Genomic DNA, 21,404 nt, shown 5'->3' with positions numbered 1-21,404 from the left:
GAGAGAATCATCTGCCAGCTGTGAACTATCATGTAATTTAATAATTGTCACAGGATATGGCTCTAACTAGGAATCTGGCCAATAAGATATAAACACTGAGTTCAACTTGTGTGTGCAGTTCTTGAAAGTTTAAAAAAATGTGCCCACTGTGCCTATTAAATCCCATTAAATGAGATTTAACGGCCATTTGGTCAGTGTATATCTGGCCAAATGCCTTGTCCTGCTGAACATTTTCACCTTACGCTCCTTACATAGAACAGCAATAATAATTTTGCGTAAGCTGTTGACAAGAAAAGAGGGAAGTTTCATTTTAGTGTTGGTTGTCAACACTACCTAGGAGTTAAAATTCCAATCAGCGGCAGTGAGCTTGGCACATTGATGTGAACCATAACTTCCAAAGTAACCGTAAAGAGTGTATGATGTAAGTGTTGTGGCTTTGGTTTCATGATACAAAGCTTTTCCGAGTCTGTCCCCCACAATGAACCAGAAGAGGTGCTGACTACGTAAGTCTTTCCATTTGTCACTCAAACAGTTTATAATAATAACTGCAGGCTCTCAGATGAAATTCATTTCCTGAACACATTGGGTTACAGCTGGGCACGTCAGCAGTACATTTATGTAGAATGATCTAATTGGTGAACAAATGTTACTCAAGTAAAATGCTGAAATGGTGGAGAAAGGTAAACGACTGTGGCAAGGTTGCTCTGTTTACTGTTTGTAACACATTGATGTAAATTGTTATGAAGGACATCCTGCCCCACTGATGTCAAGGTTGCCAAAGGTTTCATCAAGTAGTACAATTCATTGCAAGATTTATCACTAAAGTAGTATTAATCCCGATATTATTTTCATTCTCACTCTTGTTATTGCCGGTAGAAGCATCACCCACGATCTCTTGTCAATGGAGTAAATTCTCATACCCACAAATCTCCTGTTGACAGTGTCTTTTTTTATTGAAACTGTGAATGTTAAATCTGTCTGTTCTATTGCACTTGCATATAAATCAAATACATCCCAACAGTAGATCTACATCCTATAGAATCCGACAGATGCCTACTATTTTCAGATATTTTTAGACAGATAACAGCCCACATGGACCTCTGGCTGATTTTCCAAATAAATGTAACCAATAAAATCCCGCTAAAACAATCCTCCTTGCCATATTCTGCGGAACCCCAAGTTCCGTGATATTCTTTTACTTAGAGAACCCCTGTTCTTGAAATCTTACAAGATTTAAGACTTCTTTCCCCGGTATTCCTTGGTGTTCAAGCGATTGCTTTATGTTTACCTTGAAGCGGGGCACTCTTAAAAAGTTGCTGGTTTATTGAGCGACATAGCTCTTAAATCGCCAGATGCAGTTTAAAAACTTGGGAGGAGATATTACTCACATTCAAAGACTTTGTGGATGAATCAGGAAAAGTGTTTGACCATTCTGAGTGTTCCAGAGATGCAGCGACATATTTGATGAACTTAGGACAAGGAAAGAGGAATACACTGACAGTATTTGTGGAGCCAGATAATGTTGCAGCAAACACAGGATAGAGAAATAAGCTGGAGGAGAGTTTGTATTTTTCAGTCTTAGGAACAGAAGGATGATCGGGCCAACTGCAATCGCACAAATCGTGATAGTCAATTCCAAGGTCTATAAAAATAGACAACGGTCTGTGACAATCACAAAAAGAAGAAACTCGAATTCTGCAAGAGCCACGCGTGTTCCACTCTCTGTATAAGCGTATGGATTCCATTTCTCTAAACTCCCACTATGGAAATCTTCAAAGTACAATGCCTCAGCTGAGCAATTTCAAGTTCTCCAGACATTCAGAGTTGTAGTCTGCATTTAATGCACCCAGCCGGGAACATTTTCCCTCTATTTGCCCACTCTGCCTAAAGCCTCAGCTCATCAGTGACAGCAAGGACACCGTTAACCGATTCCATTCAGTTTTTGTACATTTTGATCAAGGCTACCTTGCGCAACAGACTGCTAAAGCTTACCTTTTCTGCCTTCTGACTGTTGTCCTGAACTCAAACTAAACCTCTATGAGAGTTACAGGCACAAACACAAAAACACAACACCACCCTAAAATGGATTTGTACTTGATTGACAAGTGACCCTCACATTTACATGTCCGACGGTAACCTGCTACCCTTGATCTGTCCGAAAATTCTGCTCTTTACAGTAAAATGACCTGGTTTTTGGTAAGAAGCAGGGCAAATTTTTTCTGCCTTTTATGACTGAGGCAGAGACCTGCTCCTGAGCACTACTGCACTAATAATTTGGTTGCACAACCTGGCAAAAAGAGACGGACAGACAGACAGTCAGACAGAAGTACTGGAAACCTTTTCTGTCTCACTTTTTGTTGCCAGTATGCACACCCTTTTCATGCTCTGAACAACCGCTCAGTCTGCAGACAAGTGTGCAACAATACTTAAGTTATTTGTGCAATCATCTTATATATCTCAGTTAATGTGTCTTTGCCTTAAATATCCCTTTGATTAAACTGATAAACCACTTTTTGTTTGTTGTCTTGTCTTTGGTTCCAAATTCAGTAAATCCGAACAGATTTCCCTGGAAACTGTACAGGAGACAGTCAGTTACTGCACTAAACCACATACATTTTCTCTAACTTGAGGTCCACTTTGCACAATTTTGTTTCCAAAAGTATTTTACGTGTTGATTTGCATGGGGCTGATATGCTGACTTTATTCACTGTTGCAGTTCCTGGATATTACAGCTCATTTACAAAAATTTAAATTAAGTAATTTATATTATATTCACAGTAACCTGCAGTTTGGGAACATTTTTACAGAATATATGTCCCTATAATTTGCAATATTTTCAGTCTCATTGAAAATTAAATTACATGACTGTGGATAGCAATACCCCTCTTCCATTTGTAGACAACCTGAAAGCAATTTTAACAGTCAAACTGCAATTTTCTTGATTAGTCAGATTCCTTAAAAATATGCAGCTTACAGGTCACTGGAATAGGAGGAATAGGGGTTTGCTTTTGATATGGCCAGTAAAATCAGTGCCCCTTATCGTGATTAAGATACCAGATTTAATTACGTCACAATAACTGATGTCATTGCGTCCTGTTGATTTTTCCCTTTCCATTTATTGGTCAAACTCAGAAAAATCCTGTGAAAACTATTCTAACGAAAATAATACAAAATGGACACAAATACAGCGACATCTATCCCTTAAAACACACAAAGTCTTGACATCCTGTACATGAGGACTTTGTAAATATACGTCTGTGAGCAATTTTTTTTTTTTTCCTATCACATAGATATACACAGTTTCTCAATTTGGCAGATTCCTTAGACTGGTTTCAGCAACAAAACCATTACACAGGAATGAGCTCACATATGCTCATATGTTTGCCAGTATGACAAATAAAAACAAATTATTTTATTTTCACAACAAATAGTTGTTCATCATCATAAAGTTTCATGATAAATGTATTCAAGTAAAAGTACATTTTTCTTTAACTTGAGCATAAAAAGCTGAAAATTGAACCGCAGATTGCAAGGGAAAACAAGTGATATGAATGTTTCAGTAACTATTTCAGTATTAGCAAGCTTATCAGCACAGCCAAGCAATCCTGTTATTCTAGAGCAGGGATATCAAACTAATTTTGGTCCGGGGCCACATACGGCCTAATTTGATGTAAAGGGGGCCAGGCCAGTAAAATCATTACCTAGTAACACTAATAACTAGTAACACTAAAAAACTAGTAAGTAACACTAAGTCCAAATGTTTCCTTTGTTTCAGTATAAAGGAGGTTAACAGGTAAATCATAAAAATCTTCATATGTGATTAACTCTTCCTCTACAAAATACATGACAATTAATCTTAAAAATGAATATTAAAAAAAGAATTGATGAAATTACACCCTAAAAATATTGTTGAGTTAAAAGAGAAAATCTTGTCACAGTGGGAAAATTTGGCACTAGAATTTATTTGAAAATTGATTGGTAGCATGTATAAGATGAGGTATAATGTTTACAAGGCTAATAGTGGCTATTCTGGTTATTAAGTTAATCTTTAAAATTTTCCCTGTTTTTTTTTTTTTTTTGCTGTTGTTTTTGCGTTTTTTTTTTTTTTTTTATAGAAATGAGAAAAGAAAAGATCGTTTTAACGTCACTGGACGTTTTTCAATAAAAAAATCATTTCGTTTTCAAATTTTGAAGCAAAAAATACATTGAAAATTTACTTTTTCAGTTTTTTCCGCGCCTGTTTTTTTTTTTTTCGAAACCCACTGTATAAAAACCCCCAGATGCTGAGAAAAAACTCACATACACACAAAGATTTGATTTCAGGCAGGGGACCACAAAATATTGTTTTGAGGGCCGCAATTGGCCCGTGGGCCGCAAGTCTGAGACCCCTGTTCTAGAGGATGAAATAAGCTACTGGACAAACCAAAGTGCTTTTAAGCTTTTTAAAAAAACAAACCGCAGCTCTGATTCTACACATGCTTTTCCCTGCGTTTGCTTTGAAGAGGGAAATTGTGTCTCTCTTGAGCTTTCATCCCTGACTAAAAACAGACAGTGATGTCAATGAACACAGAGAAAAATCATGTTTTTGACATCAAGGACCTCATCCAAGTGAGCCAGCTTGGACCCACCGAGAATCCAAGAAATTTCAAAAGAATAATGAAAACCTTGGATTCCTCAGTGTTTCACGCTAAACCATTTTTTATGGGTTCTCCATATCTGTAATGTGTTTACCCAATTTGTGCGCTTGCCTCCTGCATGTCTCACTGTCAGTTTGTGTCTGGAGTCGTTTTCCCGCAGTTGTTTCAGCACATGATTGGATGGTGATGTCATCACCTTGGAAGGCAACAGTGTCTCTTTTTTTGGGGGGGGCGGAGAAAACCCATATTAAACTGGCATGGGCACGAGCTAAAATTAATATGACTTTAGTGACATGGGCACAAACTCAAATCAACAGGATTTTATGGCATGGGCACAAACTCGAATTAACATTTTTTGGGGGGGAGGGCGTTGTTTTGCAGCTTCTACTTCTACATGTGCTGACCTTCTCCCTATTAAAAAAGTTGTCTTCTTATGTAACAATGATAATACATATTTCTCACTTGTGATATAATGGACAAAAGTCAATAACAAATAACACATGCTGAACCATGTGATCATACCATAACAGTCATTTTATTTTCCAGGTGTGCTCTTGGCAGCAAAAAATATGCACATTGTTCTGGAATTTATGAGGCATGTCTTCAACTTTATGGTATGAAATGGAATATGTCCAAGGCACAAATGGTTTTGATCTATACTCAACTTTCAATTTAGATAACTTCAAGACAACTTTGTAATCCAGTCTGTTGTTATTGTTTGTTGAGAATGGGTGCACTCACAATGGGTAGATCTGAATAAAAAAAAAAAAAAAATCAAAGAAGACAATCTCACAATAGTCATTTGCTTTTATTGCCCTGCATTTATTATGTAACATGATAAACACCTGAACTGCGTAACTACTGAACAGGAATGGACACTAATACTTTAAGTATAGCCCTCGCAAGCAATTCAGCTGCTACAATCATTGGGAAGAAATGAAAACATATGTGAACGAATTCAAAAAAGGCTAGTGCAATAACATGTCCTTCCTTAAATTAACAGAGGGGGAAATGTTCCTGGATTAAATAATAAAAAAAGGTGAGCTTATATAATGTAGAGCTGCACCATCTGGACTAATTTCAGGGCCTTATACCTGCCTGCCTCTGATGGGCTTGAAGGGCAGTTCATTCTACATTGGACATTTCAAGACCTAATGTCAGATTTGGGCTGTATGAAATATTTATTATGAGCGTGCGACTTTATGTGTGCGATATGTTCATTTCAAGCAATGGTGGTAGCTGCAGCCTGCCCCTATTTTTGTGTCCCTAAATATAATTCTTTTTTGTCGGACGCATTGCAATTTACTCAGAAGTAAATTGAGCTATATTTGTGATATATACATGAACATGGATGCAGTATAGTTATACCCCTTCTTGCTTAATACACTACCCTAACTATAATGTTATATGTAATGAATTAGGCTGCTGCCAGTGTCCATTAGGTACATTTCTCATGAAAAATAGGTCTAGACTTCAAAACAGGTAAAGATGTGTGTTTTCAATTTGGATTTTGACAGAACTTTGTGGGGCTTTTGGTCTTGTCACAGTCAATGGTTCACACCAGATTAAAAGTAGTTGTGTGTCCCTTTTATTCTGTTACATCCTCAAGCTTAACTCCAGTCTGACTTGCTTTGAGCGGCAGGGCAAAATCCCTATAAACAGATGAATAGACCTACCACCATCTTGTCTTGTGTGTTTCTTAAACTACTTTCAATCTTGGGAGTCAAAATGATAGATAGGCAGAAAAAAAAAAATCCAGTTGATGGAATCTATTGTAATGCATAATTACCGAACCTAATTTTCCATCTATCAGTGGTTGTTGGTTTAAGATCTGCTGTGGGTTGATGGAATGTAAGATGGGGTACCACCACAAGAGATGACTGATGTAATCTAAAGGCTAAGGGCTATAGTTTCAGTTTGTACATTTAAAAATGAAATCCTGAATTAAAAAAAAAAAGAAGTTACAACTGCATTTTGATGTCCGTTCGCAGCATACACTTTTTTGGGGACAAACCCATTAAAGTTGAAGGTACTTGAAATACACGCCATCCAGACAAAGCACCACTCAAGTATAAAAGCTCATGCAATCTTTGTAAGCTTAGCTGCTGGGTCGATATTACATATTTCTAGGATATGTTCAAGATTTTGACATTGGTCACAAGGGTCATCAAAGATATATAACAACTCATGGGAATTTGAAATACTACAGGCTAATTGTTTCCTCATTTTTTTTTTTATAGAAGCACAAATAGTACCGTGTCATCAGCTATTCTAAAAGCCCACCAAATTACAGCTTTTTAAGAGGATAAAGTTTCCATTTGGAGACGATTGGCGGCATTTTTGTCATTTACACAACAGTGAAAAATATCTCATGCAGGTATAATACAAAGATCCATGACTAATGCCGGCCTAAATAATTTCTCTTTGAGGTTCTCTCAATATTTTTGGAAAGAAAACACTTCCGCATCTCTGCCCAGATATGTGTGCTCTTGCCAGCATTTATTTGAGGGTTTGGGTGTGTTTATATAGAAGTGACAACATGTGATTCTAAATCTAGCCATCTCCCCTGAAATACCCCCCCCAACCCCTTTCTCTCTGCAATCATCTCACAAGTCCAAATCATCATCTTTTAATTTCTACATGAGGGGAAAAAAAAAACAAAATCTTGCTACTCAAACGTGCGTCTACTTCTCTGAGTATGTGTGTTTAAAAAAAACTTTTAGTTAAAAACACAAGACAAAAGCTTTTTTGGTTCGAAGTGAATCTGTTTAACCAGCAGTTATCCCATTTGAGTGCACCGACAACTGATTAAAATTATTATTATCATTTATTACCTGTTCAATACATAAGAAATGGTGTATGCAAGGTAACATTTTGTATAAGAATAAGCTTTGGCAAGTGAATCTACTTCCTCATACCGATGTGATAACGATGTCGAATTTCTGGTTGTTTTAAAAGATCAGTTTACCATTCCAACTAAAGACTTTAAATCTCCCTGGTCAAACATTTACTTTTATTGTGAGGTCTTTAGAAGATAATTTTTAATGGGGTACTTTACAATTGAAATACCTTATGCCTCGGGCTTTTCAGAACCGATGTCTTTTTCTGTGCACGGTTTTGATATTTGGCGGCACAGTCTCTCAAACATTCTTGTGCTTCTGAGCATTTCAGCTCTTTGAGTTTCAAAATCATACATATGCAAACGTTTCGGCCTAGACCGATTACATAAAGGTAATTGTGACTCACAATGTTACCCCAAAAAGATTGAGGCTTATTAAAATGATTTATTTTTATTTTTTATTTTTATTGAAAAGCCTACTCTATTTATCATTAATAATGCGTTTGGCTATTTTTTGTTTCCTGATTTTAGGTGATGTCTCACCACTGTAAGCTGGCATAATTATAATAATTAACTTTATAATTTGGTGAAATAGTTGATCAGCAGTGAGGCATTTGGAGGTTTTTGGGAGGGAACAGACAGACAAACGGATGGACAACCCTGGATGTCCTACCCTACACCTCAGGAGGAAGAGCTTAAGTTTTTTATAGTAATTATTTCACTATTGTATTCTTCTGCTTTGGAAGCAATTCATTATTACTTTCATTATATTACATTATATTTACCCATGATGGGCCTGGCAATGTTGCTGGATTATGGTGACATCTAGTGGTGGATAATGCTTGCACAACATATTGTCAGTGCAAGAGGAGTAATAATGACAGACATAATTATATTTTGCATTCAAAATGACAGGATGAGAACAATAATGTTAAACTTTGTTTTTCTTTCCACCTCACAGTCATCTCCTGACACACAAAGGTGAATGAAAACTGCTGGACACAAGGTCACCTCTTCAATAATTCAACCGCCCCTATTCATCTGTTAAATTGAGTTGCAAAGGCATTACTCTGAATAATTTATAGGCCTTTTAGTTAGAATGGTGAAATCATCCTAATGTGTTTGACGTTTGTGTGCCTTTGAATTTCAATGTGAAACCAATGAGGATAATTCTTAAAAACTAAATAAATGTCAGGCTGATAAATGACATAATCTTGTCTTCAACAACTTTACCTGCAAGAAGTCCTGATACTATTCAAGACTAAGGTGTTCGATGTACTTTCACTTCAAAAAAGAACTGACAATAAGACAGAAACTCATATTTTATGTTGAATATATCTAAATGTTTGATGGTCATTTATGTGAATAATATATGGGATACAAGACATGGCATTGCATGATGTCACGAATGAAATGCCCATTTTGAAAAGCTGATCAGAAGGGAGATGTAAATGATCACTTTATCCTTTTGGGAAACAATAATTTCTTACACTCTCCGTTTCATATCAGAAAGCTGTCCATTATTTTGTTATGATATGAAGTTTTCAAATATCTATCAAAACCATTTTTCTTTCACATCAAACCCATAAAAATGACAGACTGCTTTGAAAAACAACATCAGTGGATGCCTTTACGATAGTGACACCTCAATAAATTTCAAAGTGTCTCTTAAGTGTCCTGGATGTCTTCATGATAATTTATCTTCCTGAATTACAACCCTGAAAATGTAGAGGGACTTATCAGTAAAAACATTACTGTTTGATTTGAAAAAACAATAACAACAACAACTTTGATTGGTGGACTTTTTTATATTGATTACTTCCCACTGAAGTGATTATTTGCCGTTTACTCTTACTCGGGGTCTCAGAGGCTATCACAAAAAAAGGATAAACAACTATGATGCAAAACAATACAGGAATTGCAACTTAACTTTAATGGTAACACCAATGACTTTGTTTGGATTAAGTTAAATGACTTGAAAGAAGACACTTTTTCCAAGTCCAAAAATGACTATACCTTAGTAGTCCTCAGTTAACCTTCTGTTTGGACCATTGGTGAAAGCCAGAGAACCCAGAGAGAACATGCAGGCTGGAGGAGAACATAAAAACTCTACACAGACAAATCACATTTGTATTAAAACCAGTTACTATATTTCCATGAGACGCGAGTGCTAACCAATGCTCTGCCACTTCTAGGAAAGAATATCTGCAATATGAATGTACTATTAAGATAACTGAAGGCCCAGCAGAAGAAAAATGCCTTTTTTAGCTGCCTTTTAAAAAAAAGAGACCATGTGAATATTTAGCCACTTGACATTTGCTGTTATATAAACCCTTATCCCTCCTCTGCAGTTCCATGATGCATGTAACATTAGTCACTTGATGGAGCCTATTCTTAACTCACAAAGAAGTTTGTCTTGTATAGGCAAACCCTGTTTAAATAAATGGAAAAAAAAAAAAAAGTATAACTGAAATATTTGTGATTGCATAAAGAAACTTTATTCAGTGTTGTTATGGCAACCGTTTTCAAATCGACGGCTCCCTAGGCGCTGGTGTCCAAACTACTGACAACGAAGTCAATGTTGACTGTTCAGAAACAGTACTTTTGTGAATCTATTTGATGCTCTAATGAATTGTTTTCTCCTAAAAGCTTCTGTCAGGTACAGGACATGTTTATTCGGAGTGTATCCACCAATTTAAAGTGGACATCCCAACAGAGTGATGTCATTTCACGAGCAAGTGCCAGCTAGTGTCACCATCAATGCTTTAATAAGCTGCCTGTAAGTGAGGAACAAAGATTGATGTTTAACAAGCCTGTTTATTTAGATTGATTAAGTGACATTTATACCAACCTCTCCTTTGTCTATCTGCTCTCGGTTTTACTCCTGTTTAACTATTTACAGGCTTGAGTCTCAAGCATTATCCGTGTGTTGATGTGCCTGCTCACAAGCACAAAGAAGAAAAGAGTAAAATCATGCAAACATACAGATATAATTCGAGTTTGACATAAGAAAGCCTTTATCTACCTTTTAAAATTTTAATTGAAATGTCCTCGCCGTGGGACGATAAAAGGCACGTTCTGTTCTATTCTGAAATCTGTTGGCGAAACTGATTAAAATATAACAGTTAACGCCTTAAGTAGCAGAGAACACAAATTAAATTTAGGAGATATTCCTTTGTGACGATGACTCATCCAGTGTGAGTCATCACATCTTCTTCAGACTACAATGCCAAAAGTGAAAAAAAGAAATAAATAAAAATGACAGGATGTACAAGAAATGAAGGAATAAAGAACAAGGAAACTTTTGTCTCAAATAATAAACTGAAATGTGCAATCTGCAGGCACCCCGATGTTTCTGTTGATCATTTTTACTTTCGTAACCTGTACCAGTCACTATTCAAGTCAGCCCTGTTTAGCCCTTTATATTATTACAATCTAAGGAATGTGGTGACAAAAAAAAAAACAAAAAACAAAAACATACCTGAGATGCATTTCGATAGTTATGCATGAGATCATTGTTTGTTTACCCGCAAACCTCCTCCAAGTTACAGAAGACTGTGGGAATTTTTTTTTTTTTTTTTTGTTGGACCTGTCTCAGTACTCACATTTCAAACCTTGCCTTCCTAATTTACATGACCTTGCAATCGGGCAAATCCATAGACTTTTCCAGTACCCTAGTTTTTTCCTCGGCATTTCTCATATCGCCCCAGCGTATCCTCAATTCCCTATTCTCTCAAGTTTTCATCAGTCCTCACATCACTGAAAGGGATTACGCCAAATCACTGTTATTAATTGCCCTGTAATTAAATATTTATTGCTGTAGTGACACCTTGGCTCTGAGGAACATCATAATTAATTTCACAGCATGCATTTATGGGATTACTGTTTGCATCATTAGTTTGACAAAAACTAAGCAGCTTTTGCTGACCTCCAGCCCAGTTGTCTCTTGAGGAAATTGAAAATATGCACAAACTGTTTTTAAAAAACCAACTTACTCAGCTAATTGGACACAAATATTTCGACAAACCACCCTGGGCACTGATAATGGAGCATGAAATTTGGTTTTGAACACAATCAGGTATCAACAACATGTCTGTCCTCCACAAAGTTTTGTAAATCAAAAAGAAATATAACTTTAACACCAAAGAGAAAATTATATATTTTTTTTACTTCAAAGCAGTAGAATCGATCAGAATATCAGAACATATGAAGTAGCACTGTCTAATCAGCTCGACTCAACTGTAAATATTTGATATTTGCCCTTTTTCAATTGGCACACCCAATTACCATTGTACAATAGTGGTCAAACATGTCTAACAACCATGGAATACCTGCACCTGACTGATTACTTTCCTATTCAAACAGGTTCAACGTGCATGTTTCATTTTGTGCGTGCTTGATCATTAATGTCAAAGGCACAACAGTAGTCAAACAGGTACTTAGTTCTATCTGGAAACTTTAAATTTCATTTTACATTTACATTTTACAATTTACATTATATTTCTATTGTATCTATTCATTTTGCCTTAATGCAGCTCTTTTAAATTGCTTTTATTGTGTATTAATATATACTCTTTTTATGCTTAGATTGTACTATCTGGTATTCAATGTGGATAGCAAAGAAGGAATATGATTGTACAGGGAAAAGCTTCTTTTTACCATGCACATGACAATATGAAACACTTTGAATCTAATGAAACAGCTATAAGCTGCTAAAAAAAGCTGCCGGAACACATATTTAAACCTTTAAGTGCTGTCAATGTTGTATTAAAGAAAATTGTGCAGCAAGGTCATTTAATCTCTTTCTGTTGACAGTCACCTTAGGTTTTACATAAAGTCCTGGTAGCTAGTGTCTGTTTCTTGTATCAAACATACCCTGAACCAGATAATTGTCTGTTATTGTCCCGCTATTCCTGAAACCAATTGAAACAGAAGCACATGAGAGCGGGTCCAGTAATTGGACAGGATCAGGGCTTTTTGATATTTTGATCAAGGACAATAATGCACTTTATTTTCATTTATGCTGTTTATTCCCCTTTATTTAAGTAATATTACTGCCACATTAATAGTAGTGTGAAGAAAGGTAATCAGTTGTATATGATCTGCTATAAAGTTCGATTTCTATCTCATTCTTGAAACTAGCTTGAGCTACCATGTCGGAACATTTTCCCTGATATCTTTTGTTGAACAATTAAAAGAATACCAGGAAGAACATTAATGCAAAAAATAAATTAAATCAGACCACAATGGTCTGGTCAGTAGTTGGGGCACAAATGGAATTTGAGCAAAACAATCAAATTGAGAGACCTCAATTCCAAATCAGCTGTTGCTGCTTTACTCCACAGGACCAAAAAAAAAAAATTTTGGATGAAATGGTTCATTTGTAAACATTTTATCTTACAATATCTAATTTTATAAGTTCTAAGAACTGCATTTATTGCCAGTGTGTTGGTGTATATTGAACAGTGATTTTTTTTAATAGACAAAGCAAAGATATTTAGAAAATAAAAATAAAAAAGGTAAGGAATTACATATATTTGCATGCATACAGGTCATGTATTAAGGCATTGGTTGCTGAGTAAATATAACACATATAAAAGTAATAGCAAGAGCATTTTGCTATTGTCATGATTATTTCAGTTCAGACATCTAAAACCATTTTTAGCAAGAAGAGAATTAACTTATCAAATTAAATGTTGAAAGTGAGTGGTCCATTTCTGAATACTTAGAAAACAAGGCCGAAGTGGCCTTGTTTTCTAAGGCCGCCTGTTTTAAAATAAAATCATGAAAAATGTAATTACAAAAACATTAAAAGGTTCTCTTATGAAAAAGTTCTTAAATCCAATATTTTCATCACTGTGTTACCTGTAATTCTGTCTATTTCGGACTAGAATGAATTAACATTAAATACAATAATGGCTCACAGGATACAAAAGTGCCCCACCATTATGTTATTTTGCCTATTACATGTTCCATCCTGTACCCATTTCCTTAATAGACTCTAAAGAAGTCAAAGGAACCTTTTACCTGTAAAACACTCATCTATAGCTAACAGATTTTAACTCATTTTCAGTATTGTAAATCCAATAAGAGATATTTCATATATCTTGATTTAAAGTCCTATTTCTCATGACTAATAATAATAACGTACCCTTGATTAATCTTGATTAATTAACCCATCATGGATGAACCATGAGCGGTAGGCTGCCGTCCAACAGCGCCAGGGGAGCAGTTCGACAACAACAGTTCGACGCACTACGAGGAGCCGGCCATCGAACGGGGAACGTTCGGTTCCAAAGACAATTGCACGACCCCCTGCGCAACATGAACAGGACATAACAGGCTGGCATCGTGTAACGCGTAGCACAAATAAAAGGCTGAGTTTGGCTGAAAGACATTTGCAATGACACGGTTAGATAATTTGGACATTGAAATCTTTGTGCTCGACGGATTCACTGCTTTGAGGAAATAATCATATTTTATTCTCAGTAGAGTCTTGTATTCGATCTCATGAATGAGCAGGGGGGAAGCAGGAGCGATGTATCCACTCTTTTCAAATGGCAATACTATCCAAGTCAGTGCCTTAATTTTTTTTTTTTAACTGCTGGCCCTGAATCTGAAACCAATTTTAAGTCCTTCACTGGTTTGATCTGAGAAATTATATATGTTTTCTATATAGAAATAATATAAAACTGAAAAAGAAAGTGGGAAACAAAGAAATCTACCCCCCCAAAAAACAATCACTGAAATTGTACAGTCCTGAAATAATTCATATATACATTTAGTGTGTGTTGTATATAGAGTTGTAAGTGGGCTGGAGCCAATCCCAGATTACATTTGGCAAGAGGAAGGGTTGCCATGGACCAGTCGCAAGCTGCACAGGGCCGCATAGAAAGATAAACAACCATTCACTCTCTCACTGATGCCCAAGGACATTTTAAAGCCTTCTGTTGACCTACAGCGTGGACTGGTGGATGGAAGCCAGAAAGAAGCCCTGCAGGCATGGAAAGAACATTCAAAACTGAAGGGTCATAGTATGAAACCTGGAAACCTCAGGTTATTATGTGAAAGTGCTCACCGCTGTGCTACTGTGCCAACCACCCTGAAATCAACAAGAATTCTAAATGAATAAAGATGAAACTAAAAGATGCTTTGAAAACAACCTCCAAAAAGAAACCTTATTTCAAGCCCACCCCTCAACTGGATCAGCAGAGAAGTGGCTCACTACTGACATACAGGTCAGAACAGCGGGGTCGCTGCCCGTCTTTCACTGTAAACTGAAAATATACCTCTTCACCAAGCACTACCCTACTAATCGCACTTAACCCCCAACCCCCCCATCAAAAAAAAAAAAAAAAAGGATGAAATGAATGTATGTATGTATGTATATGGTTCTGAGATCTGACTGTAATGTAATATAATGTAATACAGGATCCTAACCTTCTTACTGTTCCTTGTTTCAGTTTCCTCAAGATACCTTACTGCCCAAAAGGTGGCCATAAAGCCAGTTAACACACAACTTGGCTGTCTAGAATCACAAATGTCTGATAATAGGCCCCAGTGCACAAATGAGGCCTGCTTGTATGGGACCTCTTGTCTATATCTTTCTATTTTACTTATTACCATGGAGAAAAACCAATATTGTTGATGAAGCCTCGTGATCCTCATGACACTTTGACATCGGAAAACTTGGGTAATGCCCGCTGTGGCTTTTGGGTCGGATCTGAAAGCAAGTTGCGACTGAAAGTATCTGGAATATTGCGTTAAAACTGTGAATAAAGAAGAAGAACCTACTTTATATTGCCCAAGTTGACCAAATTGTTTAATAACGGACGATCGGTGAAAAAGTTTTTTAAGAAAGTAAACGGCACTTACTGTGAAGAGGATAAATGCTCTGATATTATGCTGATCAACCAGTATTTTGATGTATATTTGAATGATCAATGGAATGGTTGTTTCATTTTTTACATATGCAGCATTTTCAAATTGCTGAACTGGTTTAGCACAGGGTTGTTTAGTCCGGCCATTGAATTTTGTTCAACACTCCGTATGGTGAATAGTTACAGAAGGCTAATAAAACCTTTATTATAATCGATGACGCATTTAATTTCTCATATCCAGGTTTTAATTTACAGTAGATCTGTGCAATCAGTTGCTCCCGAAATGTTGTGAGATACAGTGTATGAGCAAGTTTTTCAATGTAGTCTGTCTTGTACTTTCCAGCATCAAACGGAATTTAAGCAAAGGCATGTGCAAATAAATTAAAGACATCTGTTTCTTTTAGACGTCCGGCAACATGAATGAAGACAAGCATGAGGGAATTAGTTAATCAGATTAATTAAAGCAAAATGTAACTTTCTTCGCTACCATCATCATTCTCTATGCAGGGGTGTGTTTGTTTTAAATGAAAATGACTCAACTGAATCAATTAACTTATATTAAAGTAACAGCAGCAACGATCACCACTGATTACATTTTTTTTAAACTTTTGTAAAAAAACGTTTTATATTTTGGCTTAAAAACTTTATTATTCTTTCACTGAGGAGACAAGCATGTAACATAAAAATGTGAGGAGACAAGCATATAACATAAAAATGTGACATCTAAGATGAACATTGAAATAGTCATGGCATTCATGTACATTTTTGCCATCTGCAAATGTCAGTGGTATTCCATTGGTTACATTTTTCATGTAAGGTAGTATACTAGATATAATATGTCTATCTGCAATGTGCTAATAATTCAAAAATCAACTGACTAATGGAGCGTTTTTTTAAAAACTCCCAAATGTGGTTTGCGTTGCGATTACGGAAACAACACTTGAAGTTAAGTTCAACTGGTGTAGAGTTCACTTATTTTACTTATGCTAAGGTATCCAAATAGGAAAAAGCTTTCTAAAAAATAAATAGAACATTAAAAAAAGAATAGTGATGGACATTCCCTGGCTATGAAAATCCAGAACACTATTTTTTTGAAAGGCAGCTTTAGGTTCAGTCTTGTAAAAACCTTGACACATGACAGTTATACTTGACTATATTGTGCCTCTTTTCCTTTCAGCTGTTCTCTTCAGGGGTCACCTCAGCAAGTCATTTGCCTCTATTTAACCATATCCTCTGCATCCTCTTTTCTCACACAACTAACTTCATGTTCTTTGACTACATCCATAAATCTCCTCTTTGGTCTTCCTCTCGACATCCACATGTATTGATTGTCCCTCCTCTGTAAATGTCCAAACCATCTCAGTCCTTTATGCCTTTATCTCTAAAACACCTAACATGTGCTGTCCCTCTGATGGACTCATTCCTGATTGAATCCATCTTTATCACTCCAAAAGAAAACCTCAACATTTTTATCTGTGCGCCCCTTCATTCTCTTTCTTTAATTCCACACTGCCACTGTCTAAACCATACAACATCGTTGGTTTCAGTTTCAGTTTATACAGCTTTCCTGTCATCCTGGCTGATACTCTTTTATCACACATCACACCAGACATTTTACTCCATCCTTTTCAACCCGTTTGCAGACATTTCTTCACCTCTTTTCCCCACCCTCTGTTGTTCTGGACTGTTCACCCCAAGTAGGTACAATCCTCCACCTTCTTTATCTCTTCTCCCTGTAACTCAGTATCCACTCGGGTCCTTGTCACTCAAACACATGACTACCGTATTTTTCGCACTATAAGGCGCACCTGAAAGCGTTTAATCTTCTCAAAAACTGAGAGTGTGCCTTATAATAATGTGGTTCACATCAATTAATTTAGAGGCCGTCCTTCTTGGTGCTTTCGTTTTATGAAACGCTTTGAACTGTGACAAATGGAGTTGGAAAAACATTGTTTTCAATGAAGGCGGCAAAATATCCGTAAGAGCTACCGATACGTACGGTATCATATTGTGAATGCACTAACTCGTTTTGGGAATGAACGGAGTTGTCAGAGCGTTGGTTTGTATTCTATTAATAAGGTTTGACTGATTATCTGACTGTTTTGTTGACGTTCCCTTTAGCGCAGCTCCATTTAGTGGATAGATAACGCAACCCCAACCACTACTGTATTATATGCGCCTTACATATGATTATTTTTTTAAAACAGGCCATTCATTGAAGGTGCGCCTTATAACCCGGTGCGGAAAATACGCTACTCTCCTTTTCAGGTCATACTCCCAACCTCTCTTGATATAATTCTTGCTCCTAGTTCTCAATAAAGATCACAATGTCACCTAAAACACTCATAGTCCATGGAGATTCCTGTCTAACCTCATTCGTCCAACACCATAGTTAATGAGGGGCTCAGAGCTAATCCTTGATGTAGTCTCAACCATGAGTCACCAGAATGGTACACCTCACAACTATCTCGCACCACTCTGACTTACCTCTCGGCCACACCAGACTTCTTCACACAATACCAAAGTTCCTCTCGCAGGGCCCTGTTGTATGCTTTTTCTAGATCTTCTCTATAAACATTCTTTAGGCAAATACTGCATATATAGTCCTCCTTGGCATGAAACCATAGCGCTGGTCACCAATTCTGACCTCCAATTTTATTCTAGCTTCCACTACTCTTTCCCATAACTTCATTGCTTGACTCAGCAACTCTAATTCTCTGTTTTTAGAACAACTTTGCAACTCTGTTGAATGATCTATAGGTAGTCAGAATCTCTCATGTCACTTCCATACCTCCACAGGTATATAATCAGGATGAACTACCTTTCCAGTCCTCAATGTCCTCAGGTCAACATTACTAATCATTGTTATTTCATGGCCCGCAATTTTCACCTCTTCTACTCTTTGTTCATCTCTCATTCTCTCATTCGTCAACTCTTCACAGCCCTCTTTTCATCTTCTCATCACACTACTGGCACCAGTCAATACAGTTCCCCCTCTATCCTTAGTCAGCCTATTCTACTACAAATCCTCCCAATCTCTGTTCGCTTCACCAACCTGTATAAATCAGTCTCTCCGTCCTTACTTATCGCAACTGCCCCCAGGGGACAAATAACATTTTTTGAATTTGAATTTGAATTACCGGTACTTTTCAACCTCTCAACAAAGCCATTGTATGCCTTTTTGTTTGGCCTTCAGTACCTCCACCTTCACTTAACGTTGCATCTTCCTTTTTCTGGTCAGTTCCCTTAATGTCCCACTTTTAGATAGATGAAGAGACAAAAGCCTCCTTATCTACTTTCCTTCCAGATGACACACTCAACTCCTCTGTGAAAACCACACAACACCATTCCTATTGAGCTTGCCCCATGCTTTCTTTTGCTCTTTCTTTGTCCTCTTCATGTTCATTCAAACCAGAGTCCTCCTACACTCGACCATTCCAATGCTGCCTGGCTACACTCTTACCAATCACTACTTTGCAGTCACTGATCTCCTTCAGATGACATCATCTCTACAAAACATGGTCAACCTGAGTGGTCCCATCTCTGCTCCGATAGGTTATCCTATGTTCCTGCCACTTCTGGAAGACATAATACACAACAGTCATTTCCATCCGTTTTGCAAAGTCTACAACCATCTGCTTCTCTGCATTTCCATTGTGGATACCAAATCTCCCCATCGCTTCCTTATCACTTCTGTTGCCTGTACCAACATTCTCAGTGAAGTCATTACCAACTTCAACTCTTTCACCTTTGGGGACATTCTGCTATATCACTTGATCTAACTCACTCCAAAATCCCTCCCGCTCATCCAACTCACATCCTACCTGTGCAGCATAACCACTTATTTAATTGAATACCGTGCATTCAATTTTTTGCTTAAGACTTATTACTCTCTTTCACCTTCAGAACTACTCTTTGCAAAAGAAAAATTCAATTGGTGCACTGATGCACTGACACCGAGATATCAATGAAGATGATCAAAAAATAAAATAAGACCAAAAATCCCGCAAACTCAACAATTTACTCCCTCAATCACACACCTTAGCAAATCAGAGTCTTCAAATAACATACTGCATGATTTTGGACTGTAAGAGGAAACCGAAGAACCTGGAGGAAACTCATGCAGACACGGGTAGAACATGTAAATCCCATGTGAAAGGCTCCCCCATTGGAATCATAGAGGGACAGGAATGCAAACATACCACCCCTCAACAAGTTACAAATCAAAAAAAAAAGAAACATAAAAGACCAGAAAAATAGCTTTGGCATTTATGGTCTCTGCATCCAGAGATTTCAGAACAAAAGTTTTAGTTTTCTTACAAGTTGGTTACTGTTGTGCTACTCCTATGTACTTTACTGCCCGAGCTTACTTTTGCATCGGCTGCAGGTTGTGTTTCTCATTGAACATCAATAAATTGAGCTCATTCAAAAACATTACTTGGAGAAATCTTCGTCTAATTTCACCTCCAGATGACCTTGCTTCGACTCATTTATTTTTTTAACATGCCGGGTTTTAATTAGTTCTCTTGTTCAGTTTTGATTAAACTTTTAAAATTACATCATCACCACTTGTTCATGTACAAACACACATATACATAAACTCAATGTATAAAATTAAGATTTGCCGCCCCCCACCTCAGAAAATTAAAAATTGCTAGTGTTTAATTACCAAAATCACAAATTTTATTTTATCCTGTCTATTTTGTCCACATAATCTCTCAGCAGTTTTGATGGTTTCAGTGTTCGCAATCACTGTCTGATTATTTATGTATTTCCCACAGAGGTCATGGAAAAAAAATATCTTCAAAGGGAAACTGATTTATTGTATTTGACTATTTGGATCCAGCAAGTGAAGATTACAGAGCGAGCAGTGTAATGTGGTGCATCTTAATGAGAATCTTTATAATTATCAAAGTCTCATGTGACAGCACCTTTGTTTTTACTGATTCAGTTCCAGAATCTGTATGTACAGTGTTACTGCCAGATACAGTATGAATACAAAACATGTGAGCAGTGAGGGAAACCTGGCCGACTTTAAACTTGAATCAGTCTTCATAAATGTAACATGCAGCAGTTATGAACCTCTACATAATGTATGACCAGGTTTCAAAGAACATCACTTTTTCATGGCTTTTGTGCAATTTTGTTTTGCACAGAAATATAAAGCTTGTTTGTCTGCTGTTGGAGATTTAGACGCTTCTTTTCATTTCACATCCCTAATGAGGCTACATGATCCCAATGGCTTCAAACAGTGGCAGGCCATGTGAGGTGCCAGAGACAAGCTTTGTGCACGGAGCTCTTTGCACTCTGGGTCATAATCACGCATCCGGCTGTGACATGAGAAGTGCATGGTGAAATGGCTGTACATCTACCGGAAAGATTTGTTTCTATTCATGATTTGTTGCAAGTGTGCAGGTCTACATTTGATGAATTACAAGCCTGTTGTCAGCAGCATCTAGCATCTCATTATGGCTGTTGCTGTTATTCAAAAGAGATCCACTGACCAAGGAAATCAGGGCAGTTGCTGCAACTTTTTGTAAAAGACCAGCTTTTCTGAGATCCCAGCATCTGTAAAAACAAGATTTTTTTTTTCTCCTTTTCCTTTACCACAAAAAAAAAATCTTTTGTAGGACCCACAAAATAAACAGGATCTTGAGTCTCTGTACCAAACAGCCCTTCATCTAATAATTTATGACAAAAATCCATTTGAGATTTTTTTTTTTCAGTAAAATTCTTCTCTTTTCTAGTTTACTTGCACCATCTCACGTTCTTAAAAGATAAGAAAACACGGCTTCCTTACATTGCTTCGACTCAAATCACAATTGTTTTGGATAGCTTACTATGATTATCAGTAATTGGTAACACAGAGGTGTAGCCTGCCTACACAATAGCTCTGGAGAAGCTAAATGTTTTTTTTTAAAGGCACAGAATATTTTGTAGTTGCATATTGCATCCCTTAGAGAAACACTTATCAACTGATATCACAGAGGCTTGTGTAAAGTGAACCAGACTGGTGCAATATTAATGTCACTGGTATGGCTTACCGTG

The sequence above is a fragment of the Fistularia commersonii genome, chromosome 3 (assembly GCF_037954325.1).
Source record: "Fistularia commersonii isolate RoL2024-O1a breed Wild chromosome 3, RoL_Fcom_v1.0, whole genome shotgun sequence".
Classification (NCBI taxonomy): domain Eukaryota; kingdom Metazoa; phylum Chordata; class Actinopteri; order Syngnathiformes; family Fistulariidae; genus Fistularia; species Fistularia commersonii.
Note: the sequence above shows the minus strand (reverse complement) of the source record.